This window comes from Strix uralensis, chromosome 18 (assembly GCF_047716275.1).
Source record: "Strix uralensis isolate ZFMK-TIS-50842 chromosome 18, bStrUra1, whole genome shotgun sequence".
Classification (NCBI taxonomy): Eukaryota; Metazoa; Chordata; class Aves; order Strigiformes; family Strigidae; genus Strix; species Strix uralensis.
The window spans coordinates 2,271,641-2,293,533 of record NC_133989.1 but is presented as its reverse complement, the minus strand read 5'-3'; positions in this window follow the sequence as shown (position 1 = coordinate 2,293,533).

Below are 21,893 nucleotides of genomic sequence, written 5' to 3'. Positions count from 1 at the left end.
GAGAAAAGTTGAATTCAGAGAATGAAGGGAATACAGAAAAAACACTAAGTAATAAAACGTAAGAAAAACCCATCACTCAAACACGTAAATGAAGGTAAACAATTTAAAGAAACACATGGATAGCTGGGGAAAAAAAAAAAAAAAAAAAAAAAGAAAGACCAAACAATTCGTAAATAGTGTGACACCCAGAGCCAAAACAAGTCCTGGGAGATCAAGAAAGAGCTCAGCACTGCTCCAAACAACAGAAGTGAGCTTGTGTGAAAGGGGAACAAAAGGAGGAGACAGCCTGAAGAAAGGAAAAAATGCCTCTGCACTCTTCCTAAGCATCTAATCCATTCCCTGCCCACTAGAGGTTTTTTAACCCATGGTGTTTTGTACCACGCAACAGAGATCCAGAAACAGGAGAGTAAAGTTTAGGAGAACAATGGCTTAGGGAGAATGTTCCTGCAGAGCGGACAAGACACAACCTTGTGCGACAGCAGGGTCATGTCTGGGTAGCGCAACACCTCAGAGAGATCGAGAAAAAGAGAAAGAAAAAGAGTCTCAGAAAACACAAGAGTTTTCTCCCTCGCTCCTGCATGGACAATTTTAGACCCATTCCACAGGCTCAGCCTGCAATGAGCCGAGACGGTGGCTGCGCTGGCCGGTGGTTGCGGCAGGTCAGGGACGTGCTGGGGAGCTCAGGATAGTTGCCTCATTTGCAAACGCTGAGGTTAATGATGCAAACGATTCCATGCAGCGCTCACATCTTTAATTGCTTCTTTTTCTCTTCCCGGGAAAGCCAAGTTGCCCTGGTTACTACAAGCAATATTTTCTTCCTCCTCCCTGCCAAATAACAAGCCCCCCTCTTGGCAAGTGCTCCCAGGGTTACCTAATGCTCATCACACCCTCGCTAAGGGGAAGGGAACAGGTTCATTTATCACTAATTACACTGATTAACTTCCCCAGCCGCTGAGTTCAAGAGTCTCGGAGTGCCTCAGGTTACAAATGATCACAGGACGCACCAGTCCTCTTTGCCTGTCAGATACACACGGCTGCTCTTTCGCTGCCTTGTGAAAATCCCCCATAAAATCCAAGTTATGAAATCCCTCGGCACCCAGGGGAGAGCGCGGCAGGGTGCTGCTTAGGTCTACATCACAAAGCTACGTGGGATATGTGTGGTCTCCCCCTGTAGAGGCAACGTCTCAGGAAAGCAGAATGTTTGCCTCGTTCCTCCCAGACCTAAAAATCATATCAAGCTTATCAACAGCCTCAGAGATATATTTCTATTAAATATCCACATTTTTGAAGGAAAGGAATAGAGCCAACCCTCTATTGTTTGCATCCAACTCTTCAAAAATCATCACGAGCTCTTCAGCAAGGGCTGCCAAACCCTTTCCTTATTTTTCCCCATTTGGTGGAACATTTTCTTTCTGTTGTTGTTGTTTGTAGCAGTATATTTATATATCTGGCTGAGGCTGCTTAAAATAGTACAACGAGATACCAGGGTGCTGGGGATGGAAAACTCTGCTCTTGCACATCCAGTGTTTTTGTTGTTGGAAGCCTTAAATCCCACCTCGCTGGTGGGATGAAATAGATGCTGCTAATCCAATTTCTAAGATATCAGGCATCAAGCTGACACTATTTTAAGACTGAAAAAAGCCAGTTTAATCAAACCTCTGCTCTTTTCCCTTTTCTCTGTTCCACAATTTATGACAGAAGACAGGAGAGGGAGATTGTTTTGGGAATAATGTTTTCAAAACTCTTAAAATAATATAAAACTGCTCTGCCACATTCTGGGTTGTTACCGCCCCAGCCCTGGAATGCTTTAGCTGGGCTTGCCCAAGGAGTTGCAGTGGTCGTGGTGGGACTCCTACCCAAAGGTACCGACCCCGCGGCAGGTCGCTGCTTCCCAGGAGGCAGTGACTGCATTCCCACCTCCCCCGGAGCATTGGAGCGAGCAGAGGAAAAATTGCCTCACCTTTCATATTTCACCCCCCAAAATCTCCCAGAGGCACACATGGAGTCAAAAACCAGTCTTCAAACCTCTGCTGAAATATTTATCATCCTGTGCCGTAGACTCCCGCTCCGTCACCACCGTACTCCTGTTTGCACAGAACATTGCAAAATCGGGTTTCTCCCTTCGTGTTTGTTTGGCCATGGCACACTGTTCATGTATCTGCAGGGACAGAAGGTAACTAGAAGCCAGATACAAGCTGAGGGTAAAGCAGAAAATAAATTGTGAGTGATGAATAATTATTTAATAGCTGGTTTCATTGCTGACAATGAGAAAATGCAATGGGGCTCCTGATGCGATAACCAGGATCTTGTTGTATCTCATGCAGAGACTAATGAGGTTGGGAGCAAAACAGCCACCAGTTTGCAAGAGCTGGGATTTGTCACAATAAGCGCATGGTAGAGAAACCAATTAATTCTGACTGGATGTAAAGTCACAGCCTCCTGGCCCACAAGCAGCCTCCAAAGCAGCCCAGGGAGGCAGCAGCCCATCAACATCCAGGTTGGAGCACTCCTTTCCCTCCCAACAATTTATTTTTAAAGCACTTCTGCTGTATTGATGTTGGCCCATGAAAGCAACGCCGGGAGCAGATGGGAGAGCCGTGTCGGCGGGTGCAGAGCCACGACGCGTGCGACGGGCTGTGGCTGCGCGGCTGTTTGCTGCGTGGCCTGGGGCGCTCGGAAATGTCAGCAGGGAAACACACGGCCTTGCGTGTGGCTGTGCATAAATTCCACCTGACCTTTGTGGCTTTTGGGACTGGGATTTGTCTCTGAGATGGTAGAAGGGGTGGGGGTGTAGTGGCTACTCTACCAGATTTTGCAAAGCAGGAGAGGTAACGCCACTGTCCTCGGGTCTGCGTGCACAGCCAGGGGCCTGGGCTGAGCTTTACCCTCCCAAAGAGGAGCTGAAATCTCAGAGGGGTGGCACGTGTCCCTGAAAACCAGGGGAGAGCACTGGGAAATTTCTACAAGGAGACACTGTGGCAATTCATGACCATTTACCTTGTTCTCACGCACTCAGCCAAACAGCAAGCTCACAAAGAAAAGTTTGTTTTGAAAGAGGCTTTTCCAAAAACAAAGAGCCAGATTTTGGGGGTTGGGTTGAGATAGGGGCTGCATGCTTACTGAGCAGGGAAAAAAAAACCTGGGACTTCAGCTGCCACAATTCTCACTCACCAGGACCCACCATCACTCCGTGGCAGCAACGCAGCCACTGTGATTTAGTCATTGACAGACACAGCGAGCTGGGGTCCTCTTTGTCCCCAGAAATGTCCAGCTACTGTGTGACCACCAGGGTATCTGTACATGGGAGGTCACTACGAGCGCTCCCGTGGGACAGTGTTCTCCTGTGAATAACTACAGCACTTCTATCTAGCAAAGCAAACACGAGCCTGTTTTAATGGCCCTTGAAATTGGATGTGTGAAATGAGGTACACGAAATCAGAGGCTGGTTGAATCTGTGGTCTGTGAACGAGTCTTCGCGCTCCTCCCAGGAAGATGAACTGGAATCACTGTTTTGCCAGTGAAACCGCATCAGCTGGGAATCTGGTTTAGAAAATGTGCTTTCTGCTCCTCACCGAGTCAAAATTTGTACAGATTTCTTGCCCAGTTAGATGAGGATCATGTTTGTCTGAGTGACAGTGAAGTAAAATGACAACCCAGGAATATATTTTTCTATACCCAGTATCATCCATATGCATGACTGATTACTCACAGGCACACATGAAGGGAAGGAACCCAAATGCATCACTGTACCTAAAATCATGTTTGTTGAGGGGAGGAAAAAAAAAAAAATCTTGCGGACAGACTGGAAACCTCCCATGAAGGTCTGCTTCAGGGAGAGCCTGAGCTCTTTGAAGGTTCTGGGCATGAAGATGCTCAGGACCTTCCATGGATGCTTCACAGCCATCAGGATTGTGCCTGAATCCCGCTTTGGAAATACCCGCAGCTCAAATGAGAGCTGGGGGAATGATTTATATTGCATTGAGAGGGGGCGAGGTCACACAAGAGCCTTTCATCAGGAGCAAAGAGCAGGCTGGAGGGTGGGGAGTGCTGGATGCAGCCCACCCCGTGGCCATCCTTCACCTTAATGCGGAGCCGCTGCAGCTGGGGCTGCCGCTCACCCCCAAAGTCACCATGTATCACTTTTTATATTTCTGCTGTCATGTTTAGTTTTGAGCAGCTGGTATATATGGCTTTTCATGATGATCCTGCGGGGAGCAGCCATTTGCAGGCTGTGATTCCCACAAAACTAATACCAACATCTTATTCCCTTTTTTTTTTTTAAAAAAAAAAAGAAATGATTGGTGAGCTTTACACTACCAAACTCAAGAAAACGTAAACCTTGCCTAACTTACCAGAAATTACTTTTGACTGGGTTTAGCTGCATCCCCAGGTATAGCTGGGCTCAGGATCACCAATATATTTGCAGGATTTGCTCTACACCCTCAGCCTGCCCAGGCTCTGTGTGGTCGGTGCTACACAAAGGGAGAGGAAGACGGACACTGCACTGGGCCCCTTTTCAAATGGCAAAACCTGGATCAGAACACCAGGCAAAAGCAGAAAGAAAAATAAGACAATCAGCTCAGAGCAGAGAGATCATCCCACCATCTGCCTCTCTGCTTTTATTAATTTTAGACATTTAGAGACAAACCTGGGTCTAATGCTACCATTTCTCCATTCAGTTTCTGATACTATTTGCCACCCTCCAGCTGCGTTTCCCACTTCTGTCCATATGGAACAGAGAGGAAAAGCACCACCAGATCCTACATGAACCAAGTTTCCCTTTAGAGACCACCCCTGTCACCAGACTCTGGCACAAGCGTGACACGACTTGATCCTCCTAGTTAAAGGTGTGAAGTTCACTGGCATGAGTTTGCTCCTTGGACTTTATACCACAGCAAATGTCACAGAATCATCTTGGTTGGAAAAGCCCTTGAAGCTCCTCCAGTCCAACCATGAACCTCACACTGACAGTTCCCAACTCCACCAGATCCCTCAGCGCTGGGTCAACCCGACTCTTCAACCCCTCCAGGGATGGGGACTCCCCCCCTGCCCTGGGCAGCCCATTCCAACGCCCAACAACCCCTTCTGCAAAGAAATCCTTCCTAAGAGCCAGTCTGACCCTGCCCTGGCGCAGCTTGAGGCCATTCCCTCTTGTCCTGGCGCTGGTTCCTTGGCTCAAGAGACTCATCCCCCCTCTCTGCACCCTCCTTTCAGGGAGTTGGAGAGGGCCATGAGGTCTCCCCTCAGCCTCCTCTTCTCCAGACTAAACCCCCCCAGTTCCCTCAGCCGCTCCCCATCAGACCTGTGCTCCAGACCCTGCACCAGCTCCGTTGCCCTTCTCTGGACACGCTCGAGTCATTCAATGGCCTTTTTGGAGTGAGGGGCCCAAAACTGAACCCACTCATCAAGGTGCTGCCTCACCAGTGCCAAGTCCAGGGGTAAGATCCCTTCCCTGTCCCTGCTGGCCATGTCAGCACTCGTAAACCCTGTTCTGCAGCCCCTGCTCAGGCACCAAACCAGATGAACCTCCAGGCACATCTTTAATTAGTGCTTACCTGCAGACAGCTACAGGGGGGGAACGTACCACCAGCAACAACACAGAGAAATAAATACTTTGCATTGATAGTCTGGGTTGTAGCTGAAATGAAGGAGAGAGTATTTTAGTGCCAAGAAGGGAGTTTTTTAATGCTGAACTCAAACTCCGAGAAGAACAATAAACCTAATGAAAGCTTTAGGTCTCCTCATCTCCCACAAATGCGTATTGCAAAGGTTTCCTCCTGGATTACAACTGACTTTTATTAGTAGGTTCAGAATTCTAATATTGTTCTTGGTTAAGTTGCAGAGATAATATTTCAGAGCGAGATGAGCTCAGCACGCGACATGCAGCGTGGATTTTCAGACCCAGACATTTAGTCCATGCAAACTGATACTTTTTCACCCCTGTGTAAAGATAATTATTAGTACGTCACCAATGTGCCACGCGCTTCTCAGAGCTGTTCCTTCTGCCCGGCTCTCCCAGGTCCCTTTGCAGATCTCACGCCTGAGCAGTTATCAACAGCATTAAGTAGCACGTGGCATTTCATCCCATCTTTCCTTTGCCTTCTCCTCCCCAGCCGTCTTCAGACACGGTGTGTGGGCACTGCCTGACAAGCCGACAGCAGCAGCATTAAAGTGTTGCCTTGTTGACACCAAGGTGCATGTCACAACATTTCATCAAGAGCAGCGAACAAACGATTCACACCGGGTCCCACGCAGCCCCGTGGGGACCTTGTGTGGCTGCAGCTCCAGCACGGGATCTGGTGCCTGGGGGAAACCCAGCCAGGGACACCCAAGGGGCGAGGTGGGGCCTGGCCCAAGCACGATGCTGCTGGGATGAGGCTTCCACAGGTAACGCAGCCACCCTGCAGCATGGAGCTGGAGGAGCTGGGGGGTCTCTCCTGGGGGAAACAGCAGCAAGGTGAAGCTCTGCTGGAGTTTGGCAGGACTTGATCTTGCATGCTTTGGGTTTACCTACTTTTTAGCAAACCGTTAAATTAGCAAATAAAAAACTTAACGGAAAATAAGTGAATAATAATTAGGTTTTGGAGAGACAAAGATGTATATTTAACAAAACATTTAAAATGACCAGCTAACCCAATTGTCTTTTCTTGGCTTATGATCCAGGGGACTCTGCCAAGACCCAAGAAACCAGCTCAACTTGACAAGAAGTAGAATTACAAGCCCCTAATCCCACAGAGGCAGATTTGACAGATCAGCTAGAATTAACTGCTGGACTACTGCTTCACACTGAATTACACTCCAAGGGCACTTCTACCAAATAGCTTCACTATGGCCCAGTGACCCTCTTTCAGGAGCTGGACTCCGACGTGGGTCCCTGCTCGGCAGCAGTGGCTTTCCTTGCTCTGCTGCCACCTCTCCTCCTGCCTGGAGGACACGTGTTTCTCCCAGGAAATGTTACTTTTGAGCAGCAGAACAGAAACCAGTTGTCAAGAGAGTAAGATAGAAAGAGACCAAATCCACAAGTTTTTCATCATTAATTATTTGCCCAAGCAGGGACGCAGCTCCTTAATGAGGCCCCTACAGCACCACAGCTCCGAGCTTGGTGCACGAGCCAAAACCCACGGCAGCACGTCCATGGGATGCTGTGCCTAAACTCAGATCCGTGGCAGGGAGACGAGTCCAATTACAGCACTCTTCAGATCTGGACAAACATCTGAGCAGAGATTCTCTGCATGACATACATTAGTTCAAGCAGAGCTAGCTCAGAGTTCCCTAACGCAATAACTTACACCCATCCCAGTTCCTGAGGACTTTGAAATAAGTTTATTTTCTTTAAGCAACCCCTTGCAACCACCCAAGGCAGCTCCTTGGGGAGCAGAGCTTGGGGAGAGGAGCACTGCAGTGAATTGCCCTTGATCCGTTCAGCCCCAGCCCTTCTGCTACAGAAAACAGCCTCATTGCCCAGCACAGCCCCCTCCGGCTTTTAAAAACCAGCAAGTGACTGAGTTGCAATGACAGGTAATTAGCAGGAGCCTCAAGTGCCCAACAAGCTGTGGTCACTCTCCAGAATGGCACATCTCAAGGGGCTCACTATTTGATACCAGCAGAACAAAGAGCTGATTGCAAAGTGTGGGATTTTTAATTTTTTTTTTTTTTTAAGCACACAAGAAAAAATACAGTCATTTAGCAGCTGGAAATTGCCCTGAGGGGGCTGTTTGGGCAGCACAAACACCGCTGCCTGAGGGGCATTTTGGCTGGGGCAGAAAGGGACGATAGCAGGGACCCCCTCAGGATCCTGGTGCAGGGTCCCAGCGTATCACCTGCTTCCAGAAAACAGATGACAGAAGTCCAAGACAGGCAATATTTTCACTAAGAAGAAAAATTATGCCAAAAGTGTCGAGTAACTTCCATCTGCAGATAAAGAGCCAAACCTGTTCTAGAAAAATTCACAGGATGAGCTGAAAACAGCCCAGGTATTTTTACCCATTTAGTGTTTAGACATTTCAACTACTTTCCAAAAGGAAGGAGGCATTAAAAGCCCATGGGCAAGGCCAAGAAGATGATAAATCTTTAAACACACCCTGCTCAGAAGATGTTCCTCCGTGCTGGCAGGATTTCATCCTCGTGCCAGGCTGGGAACATCTGCTCCTGGTCACCTTCGGACCCAGGGCAGGGACTGTTCATCGGGCTCAAGTCACCACCTGCAATAACACATTCGCATCCCATTGCCATTTACGTAGGAATTTCAGGAGAGGACAGAGAAGGAGTCATCAATTCACAGAGAAAAGCATTCATTCACTCAGTCGGAATCCCCACAGCGGTGCAGACTGCAGTAACCCAGACACTGCATTTTGCCTGTGTGCCTTAATTTTCCCCTCTCTAAAGTCACCACCTGCTCCCCCTGTGCTCATATTCCCAAGATAATTAAAAGCAGCATTAGGATGGGGACAAGCAATGTGTGCAAGTCCAAGTCTCAGCAAAATTTCTCTTCTCAGGGCTGACATTTCCAGCCAAGGAGGGAGGAAAAACCTGCATGAAATAGGTGTGAAGTCAAAACAATAATTGAATTTAGGTATAATGAGAGAAGCTGGAGAGGTTTTCAACATTCAGAACAAGATTAGCAGCTCGGGGCACAGAAGGAACGCGGCATTTCCCCTGCTTTAATGAGCCTGCAGTGCAAATCACATCTCAAATCCTTCTCCCCACTTCTGGGGCCCATTCAGCTGCTGACATGGTGCTGAATTTTTATAGCAAAGTGCAGGCTGGTAGGAGAGATGGTTTGCAAATAAAATCACTGAGTTCAGCTTGGAAGCACCAACCAGTGCAAAGAGCAGCAGAGCCTGGGCCTGGGGTGCAGCGCAGCCATCTGACACATGCCTGGAGCTCCAAGGAATTAAGGGCTTTGTCACTTGTTCCCCCCCCCCATCCCGGGAATACAGGAGGTGCTTTACAAAATCCCTGCCTCCTTCAGCCTCATCAGCATGTAGAAGAGCACAAGGATGAAGGGTTACACCATCTTCTGCTGCTGCTTCCGTGTCCTGCCTCAAACATCTCCAAATTCTGACACTACTGATTCTTCCCAGAGCCTTGGTCCTGCTTGGTCCTTCCAGGATTTCAGTGTTGAGGACCATGAAGGGACGTAAAGGTGCTTGCAGAGACCAGAGATGCAACTGCTGCCTCAGGTGCATTTCACTGCCCTTCAAGTGAATGCCTAAAATCATTAAAATCAACCCCTTTGACAGCATCAAGCCAACATCAGAACATCAGAGCCTGCAAACGGTTAGAAATGTCATTTCTTAATATTTCTATCCCAGTCTCCCCTTTTGTGGTGCCCTTGCAGGGGGTTATCCCATTACTCAGCAGCTGCAGCAGGGCTTGGCAATCGGCTGATGGATTTTTAGCACTGAAAAAGCATGAGGCATTTTTACTCAGTTCACAATGAAAGAAATTTCAGCTAAATCAGATAACCTCTTTGCTCTGAAGCTGGCCAGGCGGTAATCACAGCCAGGTCCCCATGCCAAAGTCACCTGGATGTCAAACTGCCATAATTTCATCATGAAGTGGAGCCGATGGTGTCACTTAACAGCCTGACCCAAGTGCTGGGCTCTGGGGGAGAAGGGAGCTGTGCCCCAAGGCACAGCTCCTGCAGCAAGGGGGGACCACAGCAGGAACCACCCCCGAGCTGCCAGCATCCCTCTCCTCCCGCAAATAGGAGCTCAGCAAACTGCAAATCCTTCCTTTTCTCTCCATGAAAGGAGCAACTCAATCCTCCACTTCCCCTCGGATTCAGCCCTGCCTCCAAGGATGATGGGGAGATGCCAGGAAGAGGAGTGATTAACAAGCCCGTCCTGAGTGGGACAGGGCCAACAAGGATCCAGCTGTGTTCCCTGTCCATCACACCCAGCAACAGCATGTTTACAGCTGGCGGGCAGGGATGGCTCAGCAGAAGGACAGCTGATGCCAGAGCATCTCAGCAGGTTGCTGGGTGTCCTGGGCAGCCAAGCAGACACTATGCCATTTAAACCAGGCCAGGGGTTGCTTCCCCAATCTTTTTGTCTCCTTCCTCTGCAAAATTATTTCTTTTCTAGAGGACTTTTGTGCATGGGGAGCTCCCTTCCAGCAAGTCAGACACTTTGCGTATAGGCGGGTTTGTTTGATCCTCAGGACATGCCAATACCTCCTCAATCCCTTCTCACCAATGAACAGGAGATAACACACACAACAGTGGCTTGAAAACTTAAAAAGAAACAAAAAGTCATTTGCTTAAATTCCATCCACTCCAACAGCTCACACAGTGGCAGAGCCAAGGTGCAGATGATCTTCCCATAAATATTATTCCCACCTGGATCCCCTTCTTCAACATACCTGCTCCTTCCTCTGCCCTCCATCCATGTCTGTTGGGCTAGAAAAGATGCTTGGAGAAGGGAAATTACAACCAAGACAGCCTGGTTGTTGGGCCTATGGCATAAGGAAAAGTAAATGAGTTACTTTATGTCATAATTTTTTTCCACATCATTGCTGCAGGGTAACCCCCGAGTGATAAATGCCCACTCGTAAGAGAAAAGTATCCATTCATCGCTGAGCCCTGCAAGTCCCTTACAGAGAACAAATTAGAGGGCAAAGGTTTATAGCCTCAGAAGGGTGATGGGCAATGCCTCTTCCTCCATCATTTGGTTAGGGAGGAATCTGCTGGGCACAGCTCTTCCATTTGTTTGCTTAAATAAATTACAATAAGGCCATGAGGAATGAAAACTTGCACGGTTAAAACTGGGCAATCCTAAACATTAAGTTTCAAAACTGACTTCAAATTACTGGGAGGTTATATTTGTTTCATTATATGTGCAAGATTCTTCTGTGTGAAAATAACTGGGAGCCATATAATTGCATTTCCAAGCACTAAATTCAGATCAGCCACAAAGGCCACAAGCACAGAGTCATAACGGGCAGCAGGAGAAGAAACAAAGACAACAGACATTTTTAAGAAGATGGAAATCAAAGGCTGGGGTTTCCAGCCATCATAGAAAGTTCCATAAATTATCCATAAACTACTTCCCTTCACTTGTGTGGCCATCACTGAATACACTCACAGATAAGAAAACATCTGAAAACTGGGGCTAGAAACAGAAAAAGTTGCACATGTCTGAATTAAAGGACAACATCATTAAATGAGCTGCCTTACAATAGAAAGGTATGATGGACGGCAGGAATGTCTGAAGCCAATAGATAGATGAATACATGAATTATTCATGCTACAAAGATTTCTGACAAAACCTCTAATAACCCAAAGGCAACGTTTTGTCTGGCAGAGCTGGTAGTAACCATGTGCTGTAATTTGGTCGTTGACAGCAAATGAAGATCAGCTTGGAGCTCATTTGGTCCATTACATCTTTTTTTTCATCCAGAAAATGTAATTACATCTACTCTTTGGAAAAAATTACTGCTTTGAGTGGTTCGAGGCAAAGAGTTCCTTCCCATACCCACTTGTAATCAGTCACCAAAAGAAATATTTTCTCAGAAGATCTCTTCAAAAATTTGGAGTTATTTTTAACATAAATAACTTTGTTATTTTGTTCCAAATGATAAGGGAAATCAATTTGGCTCTTTTAGCTTTAGAAAAAGTGTTTCCTTCCGCTCCTTCAGAGAGAGAAGCAAAATGCTTTGTTGCAAAAAAATGGAAGTTTCTTTCCCGTGAGCTGCACAATACCAAGTAGCAGCAAAAAAAAAAAATTCCAGTTTGCAGTTCTCATAGTTTAAGGGAAAAACTGAGGATCAGAGCTGGGGAAAGACAAAGTGGGAAGAGCAGGGGGTCTGCTGGGGTTTTTTGGGGGTGCAGATTGGAGAAATACTACTGTATTCAAGCAAAACCAGTGAGAACTCAAGACTCCATCCCTCAGAGAAGAAATGCATCAATTTGATCCAAATGCCATTCAAACCCAAGCAAGTCAGAGAGGCTGGGGTATTCCCCCGAGCTCTGCTGAGCCACCAGGTACAAACCAAACCACCCCGAGGAGCCAGACCTGCTGCCGGCCGGGGGGCAGGGACGCTCCCACCAGGAACCTGCTTGCGTTGGCCATGGGACTCAGGAGATCTGCCTCTACAGCCCCCACATCCAAAAAGCTCCCCCTTAAAAGTCTTTAGCTTGGGATTTTGCTTCTCTATCTGCCTGTTCTCACTGGGCAGCTGGTCCATGTCTGCACCCTTCTGCTGGGCACAAAGTTTATCCTAATTTCCAGCCTAAATGGCAAGCTATTTCCATTCATTCTTCTGCAAACACTGGTTTTTTTATACCCGATTTGCTATTCCTCTGCCTGGTGTGCATTTGTACACATAGGGTGCCAAGACAAAGAGCCTTTCCTTGCTTATATTATGCCATTTCTCCATATTATTCTCTTCCCAGGTCATTGCATGGATTTGGTGCTGGCATGGATTCTGGCTTGACACTCAGAGCCTTGACACCATGAAGTCAACAACTGTTTTCCTACTGATCTCCCAAGGCTCTGGATCAAGCCCGTAAAGAAGAATATACAGCAAAGAAATTCTAAACAGAGGCTCTAGAAAAGCTAATAAAATGCCACATGCCTGTGTTTGCTGCAGGGAAGGATCAGCTTCCCTGTTTAGTGCTGTTTATTAAGTCATTACAAACAATTAAAGCAGCAGAGGGGAGGAAGACGGAGCTATCATTTCCAGCTCCCCAGCCTGCCTCTCTGCCCCCTGGCATGAATTTCATAAAGCACAAATCTCCCAGCGGAAATCCCTCAGCAACCGATTTCCTACTCGTGAAACAGAGCAGGCAGACGTTCTGGCTTTCCTGGTGAGAAAAGGGAAATGAAAGGGAAAATTTGCCTCAATGTTTCTCCCAAGCCACGTGGCTGCGATGTCAAATCCCCCCCTGCCAGAAGGTTCCTTCAGGAACGTGTTTCCATGGGGTGACAACCCTCTGTCGATGCACGGAAGAGCATCGTGTGAGCGTGACCCCCACGAGAGCAGATCCCCATTCAGACTCCATCTTTGCTCATGAGCAGGTCCCAGATGAAAATTCGCAGTGACTGTGTTTCCTCAGAATGGATAATTTCCAGCCTGTTTTTCTCTTTAGCTGTTCTGCCTTCCACAAAAGCAGGGTGCCTGGGATTGCTTCAGAGCGGAGCAAATAGCTCCATCACGGGTAGCAGCCAAACACCTAACAGCCAAGACAGTACAAACCCACTTATCAGCCCATCCCTACATCTCCTGGACTCACTTGAAAGCTCAAGAGAGTTAAAAAAGCCAACGTGTTTTCTAAGAACTGGCTGTGCAATCGAAATGTAAATGACAGGCGCAATCAGCCGCAACCCAAGCGCCTCTCAGCAGGCGAAGGAGCAGGCAGAGATCCCAGCCGGCAGAGATCGGAGATGCTCCATTACTGACAATGATGCCAGCTCAATTGATGCTCCCTCACTATTTGGGTCACTTTTGTTGCTTTTACATTAATGACGCATCTTGCACACCGCAATTGTGTTTTCCCTCCCTGCAGCCCCTGAAAAAAGATTCACCGATCACCCATCTTTTTCTGTTTTCTGCCCGATATAATTTTTCCCTTATATAACGGGCAAAATAGCGTTTGCTTTCACGCTGGAAACAAGTCCATAAACTCTTCTACTGATTTCAATACAGACAACAAAACTACAAAGCCTCCATTATTCAGGTGCCCCAGAGCAGCAAGGAAGGGAAGAAACAGAGCAGAGGTGGGAACACCAGCCACAGGTAACGGCGTCATACTCTGCCTCCCTCATGGATGTTTTTCCTTCCAACTCAGAAAACCCCCGGTCCCTTGTAGGGCTGCAGAAGGATGCCCCACACGATGAGCAGCAAGCCAAGCAGGAGAGCTGCAGAGCTGCACCTGGAAAACAGGGTTTCCATGTGCGTACTACAGCCCAAAAGCTCTTCTCACCTTAAATCCCAGCCAGATAACAGGGAGATCCAAAGGCTCAAAAATAAAAAGCATCTCTATTCCTGCACAACCTGATGCTGAGCAAGGTGTTATTTGGCTGAGCCCATAAACCCACAAGAGAACAGGCACTGCCTGATTGCAGAGTAAGGAGTTCATCACATCCTCCCTGTAAATTAGGATGTATTGGAGATGTTTAATTGATTGCCAGGTAACCTGCAGAGACACGCAACTACTCTGCAGTTATCTAGGACTCACTAAGCAACTCAAAAAAGATTATTGATGCAGTTGGGGAGTGTTTCTGTACAGCATGTGCTCCTGTACCTCCTGACATCCGAGGCGGCGAAACGCATCACTTAACATTTACAAGAAGAAAGCAATTCTTATTATAAAAAAAAAATATATCAACTTCCTGGCAAGGAGCCTCGGTGAGAGTTTGCAGAAGTCGGTGGAAACGGGCCATTTGCAAGGAAATCATTTTCCTCCGCCTTCAAGTGGAATTGAGAAGCAGGTGGAGATGAAGAGGTCTTGCAGAGCCCAAGTGTGCTCCTTATTGATCAAATGACACTGATATTACCAAGGATCACTGGTATTACAAGAGGAGACACTTACTTGGCCATAACTCAGCCCTCCAACACAAAACACCTTCTCTGGCTCTGTTGGCTCTTGTCTGAAATTACTCACCTGGCAGGAGGCCCTACACGGCCCAGGGAGTTTTGTGCTTCAGAAATTACTCCCAGTGGAAAACGCAGAGGTGTATTTTTATTTATTTTCTTTTTCTGCTTTTCCCTTACAAGCATCTGAAACATGACGTGGTTGTCTATAATTAAATTTGCATCAACCAGATTTCTGATGGGGACCGCATTTTCTCCAGCACGCCATGAAAACCCCAGTCAGTGCCCTGGCAGCTCCAGTTCCCCATGGAATTAAATTTTGGGCCTTTGCTTTGGGGTTCAAATTAGATATTTGAAGAGAGAAGAGCCAGGTCCTACTGACAGTCGCTGCCCTTTTGGTTATTTCTGGTGCTCATGCTGAATCCCCTCCCTTGCTCAGAGCCAAATGTCCCCACTCTATCCATGACCATGGGGTGAGATGAGCGGACAGCACCAGCTGTAAACCTCACTTTGCAGCAACACCTTCCCTTTTCCTTTTATTTTTTGCCTGGTGTTCCATAGCATACCATTTCCTACTAATTTCACCTCAGTTATCCAACTTTCATTTCCTCCATCATGCTGACACATCCAGCAAGGATCATGCTCTTAAAACTGAATTTTCATAAGCAGATACTTGGCCGCAAGAATTACAACAACCTAGTTAAGTAGGTCAGACTGGTATTAATTGCAGAAGTGAGCTGTAATAAGTGATTGTAGTCCAAAGCCATAGAGTCAAGTTTCACTGAGCTCAGATCAGGCCTCCTGCTTTTCCCTTTTTTCTTTAGAATAATCAACAGTATCATAAACCTTGTACTCCACTATGCTTGTTAGCCTGAAGAGCGTATGGAGACAGGTGCTGGCTCTGTATAATTGCACTGGAAAATGTTGTGCCAGAAGACAGATTTCATGGGTTTTGTTGGTTTTTTTAAACAATGAACATTGTACAAAATATTAAAACATTTTTCTAAAACATGGTATTAAGGTGCAGATGAGTCATTTCACTGTCATAACACAAGCAGGGAGGGGAAGCTGGAGTGAACAAAGCAGCAAATTCATTCAGCAGCAATTTGCACTCCATAACCCTCCGATGATTAGGCTTTTAGGCCAGAGGAGCTCTGCTACTTAAGCAGAGGAGGCGACACATTTAGCTGTTGCTTAGAGATATTGGAATATATTGCACAGAGCCTGCTCCCAGGGAGCTCCCTGAAGGGCTCGGGGCTGATTTTCCAAGGATGCGTTACAACCCGATCGCAGCGCTGCTGTTTGCAAAGCCTCACAGCTTTCAAAGCGGGTCAAGCCTTGACAGCAAGGGTGGGTGACTTCTCAGAAGAGACAGTTCAGATGTCATTAAAAAAGTCAAAGCAACAACTCCTATCACTTGGAAGCGGCGCAGACACCAAGGGCTCTTCGCAGCTCTGTAATAACCAGCTTAATGGCAACTCAACACCGTACCCTTCCCGCGCGGGATGCCGGCGGGTCGCAGCACCAGCCAGCACGTGTGTCCTGCACGACCCTCGCCTGCCAGCGGCACGGCACTAGGCAGCACCGTGGGGATGGGGACCCAGAAGAGCAGATCTCTGCCTGCTGACTCACACCCATTTCTTTTTCACCCAATTAGGGCAACTAACATCCTTCTATTTCTCTTTCACCCCGATCTTTTTAAACTAGGATTCCTCCTTATGTTTTGCTTGTTACCCCCAGCTTGTAGACATGCCGTGCACATCTGCTAAAGTCAACCAGCAAGAGAACAGAATCCTGTTAACATTTCAATGGTCATTGATAGTCTCAAGAGTTAACAGCATTCCAAGATAGCTGCAAAAGTAAGCAATTAACTGTACCCTAGAGTAGTGCAGCACAAGGTACTGTCACAAACGATGTTTCTACCTCACAGGCGCAGGTCCTGTATCCAGATTACACAAAAGCTCTGACTCACATGGGCTGATGGAAGAAACCTGAGATAGGGAATATCAAAAGCTCCAAGCCCAGAAGACAAATCAATCCATAGATTGATCCAGCAGAATAATTTCCTCTGCTTCCAGATGGAGTTAAGGAGGATGAGGCAGCAGCACCCCCACAGCAGTCAGAGCCATCGCAGGACACACTGCGGGACAGCCCCTGCCCACCGCTTGTGGCAGCACCGATGCAACAAGGGGAGCCCCAGGCTGCTGCCCCGAGCCCCACACACCCCTCAAAGGAGATGAGCAGCATTGAAAAGGGTGACAGGCCCCTTCCAGAAACCTTCCTCTGCCAAAGGGCCCTGGTCTGGACAGACTGTTCTGTTTCAGGGCAGAAAACAAAGCACAGACTCACTTACAGTCCTGTGGAAAAGCAGGAAAGGGTGCTGGAGAATAAAAGTATCTTGGAATGGAAATTATTTTCATTTCTCTCTGGAACAAGGCTGCTTGAAGCCAGATCAATGGAGGGGGGGGAACAAAGGTGTTTAAAGAAGCTGCACAGTGTTCTGCCTGCACTCTAAATTCTCACAGGTACATATAAATTGCAGCAAGACTGGTACCACATCCTTGCTCATATGGCCGCAGGTTCACTGCCAGAACTCTATTAATTAACACGTCGCTGCCAGCACAGCAGAGGCACTCCAACAGCACGGGTTCCTTGCTGGGAGCCTGGCAGCCTCTTGCAATGCCACTCACCCTCCACAGCTGGATGGCACCTCTGGGAACATGCCCAGGGCTCTGCCAGCACCACAGGGCTGGGGGTGTCCTGCAGAAGAGCTGGGGTCTCCAAAAGCTGCTGGGAAAGACGGTTGACCCATTGTGGGAGCTTCACAGCCTCCTCCCTGGCTTGCAGGAAGGGAGCAACCAACTCCAGCCACCCACCCACCACGTCCCAGTGCTACAGCTTTTATTCCCCCATCACCTCCAGTCTGAGGAAATTACTCATACAACATTTGTCTTGACTGCTCCCCTGCAGAGGCAGAGATGGGGCAGTTATTGATACATCCCCTGCCTGACAAAAACAGGCCATTTATAAGTAAGCCTCATTACTCTTTTCTTTAAAGCACCTCAAGTACCACTTTGCCTTCACTGCAGCTTGCGGCAGGTTGGATGTGTCACCGCTGCTGGATCCATTGCAATTGTTATTACCATTCAAAGGCACTTTCTTTACCCACAATTCACTGAGGGAGACATCTCTATCCTCATCCCTCAGAAAAATCAGCACCTACACCCTTTGCCTTGTTCCCAGGGGCGTCCCACAAGGTGAGCACCATCATCTGCCTAAGCCAACCTGGCTCAGCCTGGGAAGGGTTAGGAAGCAGAAGGACATGTCCCAGCTGGTGGCAAAGTGGGAAGCACCCAGCACAGGGGTGTTGAATAAGCTCAGGTTTCTGCTTTTCAGCTCACGCCAACGCTCACCGACTGCTCCTCTGCTGAGCCAGCACCGAGGCGGAGTGGGTGGTTGCTGGGGGACGCGGTGGCCAACCCCTGTGCATCCCCAGGCTGGGACCAGAGAGGCTCGGGGAGGCTCAGCCCCGAGGCAGAGGTTACAGCGTAGTGACAGTTATCCTACAATAAATATAACCTGACCAGGCACCGGCTTTACTTGCCAGAAGCCATCACTTACAGACCATTCGACATAATTGGTTCTGGAAATTAACCTGCAGTGCTGTACCACCTTTTGAAAAGCCTGAACACCTCATACAAATAAATCACCCTAATAACCAGCGACTACAAGAGAGTCAGCCGAGAACATTTTGTTTTGATGAGCAAAGAGTATTGATTGTGTATCTGTGTTCTTGAGATGAACTTGACTCTTTGACAGCAGCAGGAGCCCAACGAAACAGGATTATTTCGCCTGCTAATCCCTCAGGGGAGGCGGGGGTGTGAAACAAAGCAGTCTGATCAAACGGGACCCAGTCACAGGACTTCTCTGGTGGCTGCAGGAGTTCCAAGATCATGCCCAAGGGCTGTGAAGCAGAGGGCTGCTGCTCCCTGCCTTGAGCACTGGGAGGGATACGGAGCCCAGCACTGCACAACCTCTTCCTCCAAAGCTGGGAAGTGAAGCAGAGGGGAAAGCAATCCCTTCATGTGTCTAGGAAAGCTGGAGTCCTAAAACAGCAACCCCAATCCAAATCTGGCCTGCTCACGTGATTACACCCCTCTCTGAGCCCCAGCTTTCCAGTCAAACCTCCTCTCTGTCTCTGTAAATTGTCTGTGGATCCTCCCAGGATGGACATGGAGGTGAGGCCCAAAGCCCACCCCAGAAAAGGACAAGGACTGCCAGCGCTGTGACCACAGGGAGATGATCATACCTTGTCTGCAAAGCAAGAATGCCAAAAGCAAGGTGCATCCTGAGGGGTACCCGGCATGACTAAGAAGCCATCTTCATTTTGCTTTATTTAGCAGCTCTCCTTGAATTCAATTCCAGAGACAAGAATATGCTTTTCAAAGAAGGTGAAAAAGTCCTGGAAAGCTACTGCCTGATCAGCAGGTGATCTGTGACTTTAGGCAGCAGTAGCACAGGTGCATTAAAAATTTCCAACTTTACCACCCCGCTGAAGAGCAGAACATAATCAAGTCTGTTTTCTTTCCTGCAGTTAATTTCATTTTAAATGGCTGAACATGTCTCCTATCCCTGCAAGCCCTTGCAGGAAGAACACACTCATTCCCTTACCCGGTGAAGTCACCCCTGAGCAAGCCTGGTTCCACCTCCCCTGGGGCTCCTGCACAGAATAAAAAGCAGCCTTAATTCAACAAAGTTTCAAAATTAAATCCAGACAAGATTACTGTGACTTTGAAAAAGGAGAAGGGTTTATCTCAGGGGCTGATCCAGAGGAACTCATCCTCTTTAATTGCCCCGTGGATCAACAAGGGAGATGAGGTAGGCTTCACTCCTTGTGACCTGGAGAAGTCCTCACTGAAAGGCCTGAAACCTGGTTAGAGGCAGCAGCTTTCTGCCTTAGACAACAACTCTTTAGACAAGATGCCCTCCTTGGAGGACTGAAGCAGCTCAGAGGCCTCGGACAGCATCGCTCACACTGTCGGTGGGAAAATAATCCCATCGTTCGAGCAGACATTTTGAAGTGCTCTCCAAAAGCAACCCAGGAGAAGAAAGCTCCTGCCCTGCCCATCCCCAGCGAGGTGTGAGCTGCTGGTGCGGCTCAACCACACCAGTGCTGGGCACTCCTGATGCCCCCAGGCACCCATGGCAGCCCAGCTCTCCCTAACTCCAGAATGATGGGTGGCCTTTGGAGTCAGCAGCACATCAACTTTATGAAGGTAATAAAGCACCATTGATTTGGCATTGCAAGGGATCTCGAGCTGCATGGTGTGAACGTGGGTTTCAAGAGGCAAAGTCCATCTCCACGGCATGGCTTTGCCAGGGATAGAAACTTTGTCCCTCTTGCACCGTGCTGGTGATGGAGCTGCCTGCACGAGAACAGGTTCAAGTGGCTCAGGGAGAAAACACAGCTTGTGTCTTTCGTGACAGCAACTTCAAACTAGTGCTTGATTTTCAGGGCTTTGAGCCACCATAACATTTATAATCAAGTGGAAGGGACACCCAGCCAGAGAAAACAGGATGAATAAAACATCCTCTCAGCCTTCCCTCCAGGCTCTCCCTGTTCACATCATGCCAACACACACAGTGTGCCTCCTCTGTGCTCAGCCACTGGCTCTGGTGGGATCCAGAGCCAACGCAAGGGAAGGATTTTTCTCATCGTTGATGGAAGTGCTCCTGCTGCAAAGCAATTTCATGCGTGAATTTAGATCTGTTTGCAATTGTTCTCCCCAAAGCAGGTGAGTTTTAGTGCAAGTCTGTTAGAGGAACTAGACAAGGAGCACAGCTCGGAAAGCAGGTGCCGTGGATTTGCCTGGGGGATATAAAAGACACAAAACCGCCTCTACTCACACTAGACGACGAGATTAAATTCTTTGTCTCCATCTCATCTCTGACAAGGTAGTTTTAATCAAACACATCCTAACCAAGGCACGCAGGAGACTGTGCTCACTACAGATAATGAGAAGTAAGGCGGCACAGGCAGCCAGGCAGGCACAGCTCATGTGTGGTCCACAGGTGCCCAGCCACCCCTGCAGCCCTCCCCAGCCCCCAGACTCCCATCCCCTTCCAAGTATGTCCCAAAACACACAGCACTTGAGCACAGAGCTACTGGTCAAGGCAGCGTGACAGCCGATTCCAAGATAACATAGTTTGGGGAGTGAAAGGACAGCTTTTAAGATCTCCCAGAGCCCGGAGAGATGTGCTTTATACTGGGGGAAAAAAAAAAAAAAGCCACGATGGATGCTTTTACACCATTTTGCCCTGGGAAAATAGTTACAGATCAAAAAATTTCACATCACATTCTACTGAAATTCTCTATCTTCCAGTATTTTCTCCTCTTTGACAATAACAGCAGCGATTCCCGGGAAACTGCCGTCTCCCTGCAGACCTGGCAAAACCTGGCTTCCCTCACAAGTGCTTACAAGCTGTGCCAGCTTTGCCAAAACAGGCAAGAGGAGGGCTCTGGGGGTCTTTCATCTGAAGAAATATCATCCATATTGTTCCTAGGCATCTTCTTGGGCAATCTTTAATTTCTGTCTAGTTTTGCTGGTCAGATTTTGGCCAAAACACAGAAAATATCTGTAATAGTTGTACCATCTGCTGAAAAGTCAGTTATACCCATGGCCTTAAGGAGTTACCTCCCCAAGTGCAATGAAGTGTTTTGTTCCCACCCATTTACAGGAGCACAGTAATCTTGCCGGAAAAGGGTAAACATTTCCAGAAGAGGAGCAAAGTCAAACAGAGCTCTTGGCTGCACGGCTCATACAAACGAGCTGACCCACTTGGTTAAATGACACTGCCAGGCACAGCACTGATGGATGGCTGCATTGTCTCTTGCCTGGTATTGAAACAAAGGTCAGGCAACCTGCAGCTGGGGGATACATTTAAAACACTAAAGGAGAATCAGAAGACCCTTGATTTCCTCTTTTCCTCTTTTTACAGGGACACGAAGGTAAAGCGATCTTACATCGTTGCTGGTTTTGCTGTATAACCCGGGGTGCAATTCTGTCAGGCTTCACAGGACTCCAGCATCTTGTGATGCACATCTAAAGGATTTAGCTGCATTTCCAAAGCTGAAGCAGAGACCCAGCTGGGGAAAACCAGCTGAGCTCCCCCAGAGCAGCTGAAACCAGCAAGATCTGGCAAGGTACGTCTGTTTATTTGTTCATTTTGAGCACTGTAATGTTGTGTACCCTCCTCCTACTCCCTCCCCTCCCCACATTTGTGCATCTTCCTTTGTTAAAACCAGCCAGCGTTCCCTATTGAAGCAGTTTAACCGCCCCCTTCCCACTGTTTCA